This window comes from Fukomys damarensis, unplaced genomic scaffold (assembly GCF_012274545.1).
Source record: "Fukomys damarensis isolate Sample0158 unplaced genomic scaffold, DMR_v1.0_HiC HiC_scaffold_36, whole genome shotgun sequence".
In the NCBI taxonomy this organism is placed as follows: domain Eukaryota; kingdom Metazoa; phylum Chordata; class Mammalia; order Rodentia; family Bathyergidae; genus Fukomys; species Fukomys damarensis.
The window spans coordinates 24012434-24024988 of NW_022900948.1; positions in this window are offsets into that span (position 1 = coordinate 24012434).

The following is a 12555-nucleotide window of genomic DNA, read 5'->3' on the forward strand; positions in this document are numbered from 1 at the left end:
AAGGGTGGAGAGGGTGATGGGAGGGCAGGGGAATGGAGAAAAAATAAAAACCAAGATATATCATGTAAAGGTACAAGATCCCAATGATGAATGTAACTATATTGTATACCTAAAATGTTTCAATAAACTTAATGAAAAAAAAAAAGAACAACAAGAGAACATATCAGGTAGCTTTTTTATTACATGTCCATACACTGCTTCCCACGTAAAAAAAAAAATGAATAACATAGGAGGCGATGGAAAAATGAGATCAGGCCAAGACCTGAGCAAGAGCTATGTGAACTCTCCATTACCAAGCTCAGGGTCACCTCAAAAGATGCAGACATGATCCAACCTCTCCAGAAAATACACATTATCATTATCACAATATTAATAATGATAATCATAATCACTACTGTAATACTTGTTATGTCTCTGCAATGCTTCAGACACTTCTCTGAGTGCTGGGGACCCAAGAGTAAGCAAAGTAGGCAAACTGCTTGCTGTCATGGACTCTGGGAGACCACTGGGGTGTAAATAGCTGATACACACAAGAGTGGAGGGGTCAGGGACTGTGACTTTATACATGATAACCAGAGGATGTCTGAGAGATATGGTGATCTGTTCCCAGAGACCTGGAAAGAACATTCCAGGAGAAATAAGCTTAAGTATGTTCTCCATGGCCAGGAGCAACAGGAGCTAAGGGAGCCAGGAAGAACAGAGAGAGACTAAGTCAGAGGAAAACAAGTGGGCATATCATGTGGCTTTTGCACTACAAGATATCTCAGCCCCTTGCATCTCACCTGAAAAGGTATAATCAAGAATCTTGTGGTTGTTTTGTAAAATGAAAAAACAACCACCACACCAACAAAACTTCTCACCTAAACAGAGACCTGCAGAAGTCTTCCCTACCAAGTCCTAGGCAAAATAATATCAGTGCATTTTATTTTGGCTCTTGTTATTAAATATATTTTGAGCCATTGGCTTTTATTAATAAATATATTTCTAACCATTTTGTAAATGCTTGCATTTATGCATCTTATACTTCAGTCAACAATTGGTATGGTATGGAATATTTTTCTTTACTGTATCATTTAACTGATTTTTCACCATATTAAAAATAATAGTTGTATATTTATTTGAAGTTGGCCACTATACTATTTTCATTTCCTTTAAAATAAATAAGTTTTTGATATACACATTCCTCTAGCAAGCACAATGCCGCACTTTACTGTTTAGCCCATGTAAACTAACAAAACTTTACAACTGGGGCCCAGTTTTTGTTGGCTGGTGCTGGGCTTTGTCAAGCTCTTAACTCTACGTTTGTTAATTTATGTTGCACATTAACCGTATTAAGTGGGTGTTGTTAATCCTATTGTGTAGATAATAAAATAAAGCTCAGAAAGACAATTTCCAAAACAAATCATAGAATTTTTCATGCTACTCTGTCCAATCTCCCTGTAGAGAAAGAGAGAATAACAGTAGATCCCACGATTGAGTGTTAGGGCATTATGAGTAAATAGGATCAGCCCTGTAACCCAAACATTCAGAAATGTGCAGGATGCATCCAATCCTCAAGAAAGTGAATAATAAGAAAATGAAATCACCTGCTTCCTTGGATGGCCAAGATCATTTGTGGAAGAAAAGAAACTTAACAGAGAGCCTTTAGAAATTAGGATGAAATAAAATATTTTAAGGTTACTAGGTATCAAGCCTGTGAACTAGAAAATTAGTGGGCTAAGTATGGAGATCCTCAAAGCTTCTTTTATTCATTCATTCCATTCACTGTGGCTATGCTACATATTTATTGACATTGCTATATTTGCCTCCTCCAGCTCTAATCTCCTGTTGGTACTGTAACCCCTGATAAATTTAACTGCTCTGAAAAAAAAAAAAAAAAAAAAAAAAGGATTGCCTGCCATAGTCAGATTTGGGTTTAATTAGGAAAGTCATTATTCGGTCATTGTACTAAACACTTAATCTATTGGCTCAGATATTAAAAAGGAGATAAAAATGACATCAGTCCTACCTCATAATTTTGCTGTAGAGATTTCCTAATACAAGGTGTCTAAGAGCACCTAGTAGCCGGTGGGGTTCGTGAAATGTTCGTGAATCGAAATTTGTGGGTAAAGTCTCTTTTATTAGGGTGTCCTAGACTGCTTTTGCTATTATAGTAGAACCTAGGAACTTAGGAGACAGAGTAACTTACAATGAAATTAAATGTATTTCATATAGTTCTCCAAACTGGGAAAGATAGAGGGGTCACAACTGTTAGCACATTCTAGCTGCCTCAAACCAAAAGGCTTCATATGGTGAGAGGCAGGGAAGCGCAGATCTTTTCCTTATAAAGCCGTCAGTCCCATCATCAGGGCCCCCTCTTCATGACCTCATCTAATTCTAATTACCTCCCAAAGGATTCACTTCCAAATGCTTTCAGCACGTGAATTTGGGGGTAAGGTTTCCCAGCGTGAACTTTTGAGGGTACACACTTAATCTGTAGCATAAAATTAAGTCTGTTGCTCAAATGTGGAAGAAAAGGATAAGGAAGCCACAGAAAGCTCAAGTAACTTTCATTTTTCCCATTCTTTGTGCAGGTGCCTGGGGCAGCTTTCATCCTGATGTCATTGTCAAGAGGAAGGACATTCCCGCCTTAGATATGAGCTTGGAAGAGACTGGACACCAGGGCTCTGAAGCGTTGATAAAAATGGTAGACGCTGAAGGAACTGGACATTTCAACTCTCACTTCTCCTCCCAAGAGGTGAATATTTGTGTACACTTTCGTATTTCCCCTTTCCTCTGGAACGTAAGCCCACAAAAACTGATTTGCTTAATCAAGTGTAATGCAAATACTGGGCACTGCTCTTAGAAACACATTTTGGAACAGCTTCATTAGCTAACATTTAAGGAGATGCTTGAAAGCAGTAAGTGCAAAAAACAAAACTATTTTGTATAATCCAAACAACCGATTTTTTTTCATATGTCCAACGGTGTAAATTTGGAGTATCTTTAAGTGGAGCTGTGTTTCTGCGATCTTTCCTCTCTTTATAACTACTTCCTCTCTAGAGCTGATTCTCAAACAAGAGCTGGTATGGTCCTAGATGGAAAAACAGACAGGGTCTCTTAAGCCTTTGACTTAAAACCATGGCAATTCACCAAAAGATCTGAAACCATCTAGATTTCCAAGGGAATCCTGAAATTCTGGCAAATGTATACCAGAGTGACTGAGGAAAGGTAAAGCCTCCTTTCTTTAGAGTAAGTTATTTTCTATAATTCAAGCAGCATTTGACCAATAAATTATTGCATATTCTCATGGGAATGTGTTTGTTTTTGTGGAATCTGTTTTCAAAGAAGGATCCAGAACTGACATTAGATTTCCCTTTAGACTAGAGAAAGAATTCAACCGATGTACTGACCTTGGGTTGATGAAATTCCCTAGATGCCTTTATTGATATCCTATGAGTAATGCTATTAAAAAGATGGAGTACCTGGACATTGAAAATGAAAGAGCTTGGTGAGACCTGCACATATCAGTGAGAAGACTAAAAACCATTGGATGGTACACATTGGGTGGTTGATTGTATGTTATGTGGCTATTTCAATTAACTACTTAAAAAGTAGAAGAGCTGTCTTTCATTTGTGTACCTAAAGAAAAGGAGGTTAAAAGAAGTACATCCCTTCCTACTGCTATGGTCTATGCATATTATTTTATGATTTACGGACTTATTTGATATCTTTAATACACAGCAAAGGATGCGGTTTTAAAAGTTGGTAGAAGAATCTGCTATTCAGCTGGTAACACCCCCATAATCAGTCATCCCTGTAAAAAAATAAATAAAAGCTATGAGAAGGGTAATAAGGGAGAAGAAAAAAATTTGAGATAATGAAAAGATGGAAATAAAGTATTTGTAGATGGGGAAGGGAGGAGGGGGTGAAGGGAGGGCAGGGATAAGGGAAAAAATGAGAATCAAGACTTGTCATGTAGAGGTACAAGATCCCAACAATGAATGTAACTGTACTGTATCCCTAAAATGTACCAATAAACTCAATTAAAGCTGAAAAAAATTTAAAAAGTAAATAAATAGAAGCAGCAAACTGGAACTTACAAAGCAGGCCATAAGAGGATACAGTCTTCTCTCAAGGGATAAGTATTATTTGAGCCATAAACGTTATGGAGTTCCTTATTACTACAATCAGGCTTAGCAGCACTGGACAGACCTGTGCTCTGCTAGACCTTTCTTTCCCCTTCCTCCCTAACTTCTCAATAAATTGGCCTAATATCCTATTCCCTCTGCCTGAAACATGCTAAGAAAAAAATATTTTTTAAATAACCGTGATAATTGTGTCTAAACTATTTTCTAAGGAATGAAATTTGCTTATTCAGTCAACAAATGTTTATTATAGGCAGCAGCAATAGAGTATTTAATAAATCAGAACATATCTTTTTCCTCAAAGCAGAGTTGTCTTAGTAAGGAACTTATATAATTGAGAGTGTCTTACAATTCTTAGAATATTGAAACAGAGATGGCTATGCCTTTATCTCTTAAGGAGAATATCTCTGCTGCCAAACCACAAGCAGTTTGATGAAGTACAGCATAATCCACATCTGTGACTAGAAGACCAGGTTTCCAGACCTGGCTTCATGTCTTCCATTTATTCATGTAATATCCACTATGTACCAGCAATTATGCTTGATGCTAGTGATACAGAAACGATGAGCAGAGGGGAAGAGACCATTAAAATGCAATGTGCTAAGTGCTATAAAAGAATCACCATCAGAGTGCTTTGGAATTATAGAGGAGGGAGCAATTTGGTCTCTGACAAAATGTACACAGCTTCACAGAAGACATGAAATTCGAGCTAAATAATTAAGGAGCAGGTATTTTCTAGGTAGAGGGTGTGAAGTTGGTCTATGAAGCTATGTAAATAGACACATATAGCATTTGGGGTAAAAAGAAATAATGTCATTGTGACTGATGAGAATTTTAGGCAGGTATGAAAAGTTTAAGGAACATGCATTGGCCACATATCTGTCTCTGTATTTCTAAGATCATTATATAAACTTAACTGCACACCCTTGTATTTTAATATGAACAAAAACTCATTAAAATGTGTGTCTAAAATTTTTTCCTTCTCAGTGTATTCAGATACAAGTATTTAGATAATATATTTAGCTTATAAAATATCATAACAAGATTTTGCAGTACTGACTGCTTATTTTTTCAATATTTGGATAGTTTAATCAATTGTTATTCAAAAGTGAATTGGGATAGAAAGCATCTTTCTCCTAATGAGACTTAAAAATTGACTTGAGGATCTAGGGATTTAGCTCAGTGGTATCACTGTCTGACTTGCAAGCACAAGGTCCTCAGTTTGATTCCCGGTACCAAAAAAAAAAGAAAGAAAGAAAAAATAATTAACTTGAAATGACATAAAGTTGAACACATCAGAACTTACATATGAGATTGTGCACTTGTACATTCAAAATCTTTGACTCTATGATCTATTGCATCAAAGGTCAATGAGGGTAGATGGAGGCAATCTTTGCAATGGAACAGAGGCTGAGTGATCCCAAGAGGGCACAGTACTCTAAAGAAGCTTTCTAGCATTCACTCAGAAAGTTACTGCCCAATAAATCTATATCTGTTCTTCATAAAGAGATTAGAGAAATAATAAAGAGTAAACATATCATTTTGGTATGGCTTCATGCTATTTGCCACCAGCTTTCTGCCTTCCAGGCACATGCCAGTATATTTCCATCAAGAGTTTGTTCTGGACTCTCCAAAACAGTTTTCCCCTTCCTTCATGATGGTCAGTGATGATACCTTCTTGATCAACCTGGTTCCAGAGTGAGGACGAGGTAAAGCTAATAGCTGATACCCAGTCACTCTAGAATGAATATACAAAACAGCAGAAAAATAAATCTGTGCTGCTATAACCATCTAGTTTGTGCTGACTGATAAGTTTTATACATCTGAGTGTTGAATCAAATATATTTTAAAAGTTACTAACTTCATGTATCAAATACAGAGCATATACCATTCACTAGTATGTGCTACCTAGTTCACCCTTGTTTTCATACTTCATAGATACATATATACATTTTGTAAAGGATGAAACTGAGTCTCAAAACAGTAAGTAGCATTGTCAAAATACAAACCAGGACTTTTATTTCAAGTTTGGTCTTCTTTTCACTATCCACCATGACCTCTCCTACTATTTCTAAGGCAAGTTGTCAGTGTAACCCAAATATCCCCCGAGGCTTGGCTCTCAAGATCCAGATTCTGATTCAAATTTCATCTCAGCACTTTTCAGAAGGTCAAATCCTTCCCCAAGAATTATGCAAATTTCCGGAGAGTTTCCGAGCCTAAGCTCTTGCTGGCTTTCTAGAATCTCAATTCCTCATTTGAATCCCCATTTGTCCTACAAAATGTGAAACCAGAGAAGGCACTGAGTCCCTTCACTTTTTTCATAAAAATAAAGCCAATGACAGTAAAAACAAAACAACAATCAAAAAAAGAAAATAACCTCATTAAGCAAAACACACACACACACACACACACACACACACACACAGCATTGAATAAAAGTCTGAGCATATCTTAGATCAAACAACTAAAAGTCCTGCATTCGATATCTCTAGTCTTTGACAGTCCTTCCAGCCCACCTCTACAGGACTTCATAAGAGATCCATGCCCCACCGAGCACCTTGCCCTCACCTGCTTCCACTCCTTTTGCTCTTACTCCTCCACCTGTCTCCTAGATTTTCTCTAGGACTCCAAACTCCTCTCTTTCTTACCAGTCAGAGCAGTTGTTCTTCCTAGTTTCCACTTCCCAATTCACCAAACTCAGCAAAGTTATAACCCTTCCACCTAGGAGAAAGTATCCTCTTTAAAGGCTGATCGAACTTACTTTAAAAAGTAATTTTTCCTATTGTACAAACTTTATTTTTTTAAATGTTTATTTTTATTAGTCCATGTTTTCATTACCCACGTAATGACTACACTCCTCCTGAGGAGTAGGTATGTGTACATAGCCCATCTTAATTCTTTTTTCCATCTTCTTTCTCCCCTCATTCCCTCCTCCCTTCATTTCTGGTTCTCAAAAACTTTTAAAATGTCCCTTTGCTATCTTAATTGAAGTTATTTCTTTGTCCTTTCAGAAATGAACGCAATGCCCATTTTAAGGCAGCACGTATTTCGTCTCCTCCTTGAAGCCATCCAATATGGACATGGCTTCAGATTTATGCTGAGCAAAGCCAGATGTGAAAAAGACTTGATCCCTGACTTAAAGATACTTACCTTCTAGCTGAAAAATCTGTGATTATTATGCATAAAACAGTTTGAAAACCCCCCGAGTCCCTATCTGCATGGTGGTGCTTATGAAAATAGCATGCATTCAGTAAGGAGCTCATGCAGTCAAGTAGGGTCTTATGGAGAGGCTAGGAACTGAGTTGTACAGGACAAAGTGTATATGCAGGGTTTGGTGTAGAGAGAAGTAATGGGAGGTTTAATCCAGACAGTGGATAGAATATAAATGATAAAGATTAAGTCAAGACAAGCTAGTGGGAAACACTTTAGTATGTACTGACAGCACTTTATCCTACTTTACAACCTCTCCCTGGCCTACCATACCTTGAGTCATATGACAATAAAAAAGAATGTGAGGCTTTGGATATAACTCAGTGGTATAGCACTCATAAAGCATTTAGGAGGCCTTGGGTTCAATCCCTCGTACTTACAAAAAGACAAAAGTAGAATATGTGCAACCCAATGTTTTCTGCCTCAAGCTCAAGAGCCCTTTCATACCCTAGTAATTCTCAAATGAGAATCCATACAACAATAGTTTACCATGAATTGAATCAAAGGGTTCTGACCTAAAAAATAACACTATAATAAATAAATAAATGAGCAAGAAAACTCTAGTATTTGTTCAATTTCTACTTTTTCTTTAAATTTTTTGATCCTTCTACACAAGGTTGGATTTGTTGGCAAAAAACAGTATCATATTTTAAATAAAAATTAATAAGTAAAGCAAGAAACAATATGCCTTTGTTTGTTCTTTGTTTACAAGTTCTCATGAAGGTGGGAACTCTAGCTTTGGGCCAATCTGCCTGAATTTGCATTTTTGCCTGGCCACCTCTGAGCCATGTGTACTTCCTTAGGTAAATCTTTTAAGATATTTTAGTGCCTTAATTTCCAAATTAAATTCAGAGTATTTGTAGCACAACTTCACAGCGAATTATGAGAATTAAATGGGTATACATATACTCATTTATTTACCATGAAAAACACTGAGAATACAACAGCAGTTACAATGATACCTAATATCTGCTGTCAGGAACTGATTTATTTATCAAGAAAGATCAGTTATTACTCTTCCCTAAGTTATTACTATTTGATGGCAAAGTTGTTCCTAACATATATAATGGAAAGAAATTAATTATTATTCCATAATATTCTGAAGTAAGTTCCATGACAATATTCTCTGCCACCTGAGAAACTGCAGAAGCCCCACATCGCTCATCGAGGAGGTTGGTGTCATTCTTACTTCACTTACACTTTTACACCAATAACTCTTTGTCCAAATTTCAAAATAGATCATTAATGTTGAGCATGGTGGAGCATGCCTGAAATCCCAGCACTTGGGAGGCTGAGGCAGGAGGATCACCATGAGTTTGAGGCCAGCCTGGGCTGCATAGTGAGTTCAAGGCCAGGATGAACTATATAGTGAGATCCCATCTCATAAAATAAATGAAAAAACAGAACATGTGATTCTACTTGAATGGCAAATCTTATTCAAAAGCCAACAGGACATCTAAAATTTATTGATTATCCTGATGTATGCTAGATAAGAAGGAGAAGCCCTAGAGAAAAATGCTACAGATTTTTTACTATGGTTGCTGACTTAAGGTTTCCTTATGCATGTATTGCAGAGAAGGGTACAATGACATAGTTATATGATTCTTGCATGTGATATGTTACTGTTGGGATCATGATCAGAGCATCTGAAATCCTGCCACTTCTAATAACAAAATGAGTTCCTATTACAATGGAGAAAACTAAAGAAGATGTCCTGCAAATTCGTTTTTCTATTCTCTGCGTAATCAAATTACTCTTGACATTCCCCTGAAACTGAGTGCAGATCGTATTCACGTGGTTACTGGGTGGTCATGAAGAGTCCTTACCAAACATCTTTCTTCACAAAACTCCTGTGAGAGTTTCCTTTCATTCGATCATCAGCCAATCAGATAGAGAACTTCCAGGAAGACCGAAATGGCATCAATCCATAGGCTGTAGCAAGAATTCTCAGACATTCTGCTTCACCTAAGTGTCAACATGAAATTAGATGAACAAATTGTTAAAGAAGCACTTCTCCTTAAACTATTAGCCATTGTTTAGAGATTGCCACTCTCCAAATAAAATCAATGACACAATGACACAATGCATCAGAGAGATGTCCCTTCTGCTTCAAGACAGCAATTTGGAGAATTTATTAAAATACATATTTCAAGATTATCTTGGAGAAGAGAGGTTAAAGGGAGGGAAGGGTAATGGAAAAAAAAAGCAAGATATTTCATGTACAGGTACAAATTTCCTATGATGAATGCTATCATTATGTATATCTACAATGTATCAATAAAATTTTAAAAAATTTTAAAAGATAATCCTGTTTGAAAAGACCATCATAAGCCAAGTTCTATAAAAGTTTCATTTAAATGAGAAAAATATGATCATTTTGAATGACCTAGGAAAAATCTTTGCATCATCAACAAGATTGTGTGATTAAGTGTGAAGAAATCATGGACTTAGATTTCATAAGAAACACTTCCCATGAAGCATAAACAAAAACCTTTAAACAACTGACTCAGACCAAGAAAAGCACCTATCTCAGAATCTGTACACAGCAAACCTAATCGAGCTGGAAAGACTCACACTGGAAGTCCATTCATATATTTAGTAACATGAATACAAGTTCACCAAAAGGAAGAATTATCGTTGGTAGCTCATGCTCATCAGAATCCACTAAACTGGAATCCAGAAATATTGCTAGGAGTTCCTATCACCTTGTTATTCAAATATAGCAAATGTCAAGGGTGGGAGCACATTCAAAGAATAAACTGCTTTTGATAAATAACCATAATAGTTTTTCATTTAAAACGCTTCAAATGAAGCATATTCAAACCAGTATTACTTCTGCCTTCATAATATCTTTGCAACATGACTATCGCTACCCCCATTTTACAAGTGAAACAACTAATGATCAGGAGGGTTGGGTCATTATCTAAAAGCTTACCTGGTTGAGGTTGGAATGCACCACACCTGATGCATTTTGTTGGCTACTGAACTAATTCACTAAACCTGCACAGTACTTTTCTGTATATTAATTGCTTCATTTGCTCTGGTTAACAGCCCCTTGATATAAAATAATCATTCTTGTTTTAAAAAGAAAACTGAAATTCAAGGAATTAAATGAAAGCAAGGGTAGGTCATGCAGAGAATATCAATTCTCTTCCACCGATACCACAGTTCACTTCCCCAAGAACTAGCCATAGAGCTCCACCACTGTCCAGGAGAGTAAGACTCAAAATGAACTGAGTTGTGGTAGATCCTTAATCAGACACATTCCATTTAACTTTTTCCAAGTGTGTTGCCATGGTTGTTAAGACCAGCATGCATTCCTTGAGATTACAACAATCTCGCAACTGATGATTCTAGAAATTCTGTTGTGAGGTATCAATATAAGGGAATTGAAACCAAAAAGAAAAGGAATTAATTTGTAGCAATAGGCTTCAGTGCTCAAGGCAACCATTTTTATTGGGATGATATTTAAATATTTTTCTGACCTTTGCTGTTGTTATTGTTATCAAAGTTCATGGTCCTTATTTTAAAAATTAGAAACAAGATGAGGAAAAACACCTCTTTCTATCATCCCAAGTCAACTACAACTGACTGTTTTATAGTTATGCTTTTTAAAAAATATATATAGATACATACATTTTATGTATCTATATATATTCTTTACAAAGTTCTTGTGTTGTATAAACTTTGGTTCCTATCTTTTCACTGAACATCAAGAAGAACATGGACATAACTAGAACTGGATTACTGGCTGCTAATAATCTATTATTGGAGTACCATTGTTGTGTTTTATATATCTTCCCCAGTATAATAGTTTGCTTTCTTGAGTCTTCCAATAGGTCTTTATTATGAAGACCATTGCAATTGGCTTTTATGCATAAATTTTTTTCAATATTTAGGCTACTTCATTGGATAGACACTCAAAAATGAAATTAATGATCATTTTTAAGAATCTGGGTAGATATTATCAAATTATTTTTCTAAATATATGTATAGCCAGGCATGGTGTTACATGCCTGGAATCCCAGTACTTGGGAGACTGAGGCAGCAGGATCACCATGAGTTTGAGGCCAGCCTGAGATACATAGTGAGTTCAAGTCCAGCCTGAACTACATAGTAAAATCCTGTCTCGATAATAATAATAGTAATAAATAAAAATATATATCAATATATGTATGCATATATATATATATATATATATAGCAGATAGTGGCACCTCTGAGCTACACTCCAGGCCTTCAGCCATTCTGAATTTACCTGTTTTACTAGTTCGTCCTCATGGTAGAAATAATTTTTGAGTTGAAAGAAAAAAACTGAATTTTTTGAATAGATAATTAAAGCAGTTTGAAATCACCACTGGCTTTTTTTTTTTTTGGTACCAGGGATTGAACTCAGGACCTTGCACTTGTGAGGCAGGGGCAGCACCACTGAGCTAAATCCCTGGCCCCACCACCACCTTTTAACCATACCATGCACTGCAATATTGGCTAATAATTGAGCACTATGGAGAACACAGTGCAGCCACAAACTCTGAAGCATCACCCATGTGCCATGTCTTGGGACCATTGGGCTCTGGATGTTCACACTGATGGTCGGGACTTTGCAAACCTGGCTTTGTTCAAATTGGTCAACATCTAATCTTGGATGAAGCAACCATCATTTGTGAAAAGGCATTTTGAGTTACATGCCTGCCCTTTGGAAATTCTCTTCCCACAAAGTTTTCCAGTATCAGGATAACTTTGAAGAAATATACCTTAAAGAGATGAAGTTAGGAATTCACTGAGTCTTCAAAAAAGTGTATGGATGTACAAATATATCCAAGAGATAGAACAAAAATTAATTGCACCAGAATCCTTTCTGGGTTGAGGAGTAGGAGGAATGTTCCTAGAATTAAAGCATTGTCTTGACTGAGGAAAGGAAAGTAGAGGGAAGGAATCAGTGAAGAGGGCCAGAGATTAAGAGAGAATCTGAGAGCCGGGTGTGGTGGAACACGCCTGTAATCCTGTAATCCCAGCACTCGGGAGGCTGAGGCAGGAGGAACACTCTGAGTTCAAGACCAGCCTGGGCTACTTAGTGAGTTCCAGCTCAGTCTTGACTACATAGTGAGACCCTCTCTTTAAAAACCAAAAAAAAAAGAGAATCAGAGATCAATTTGGAAACTGAAAAGGGGGAAATATTTTTATGTCTCTGAGTAGATGAACATTTGAAAAATGTTTTA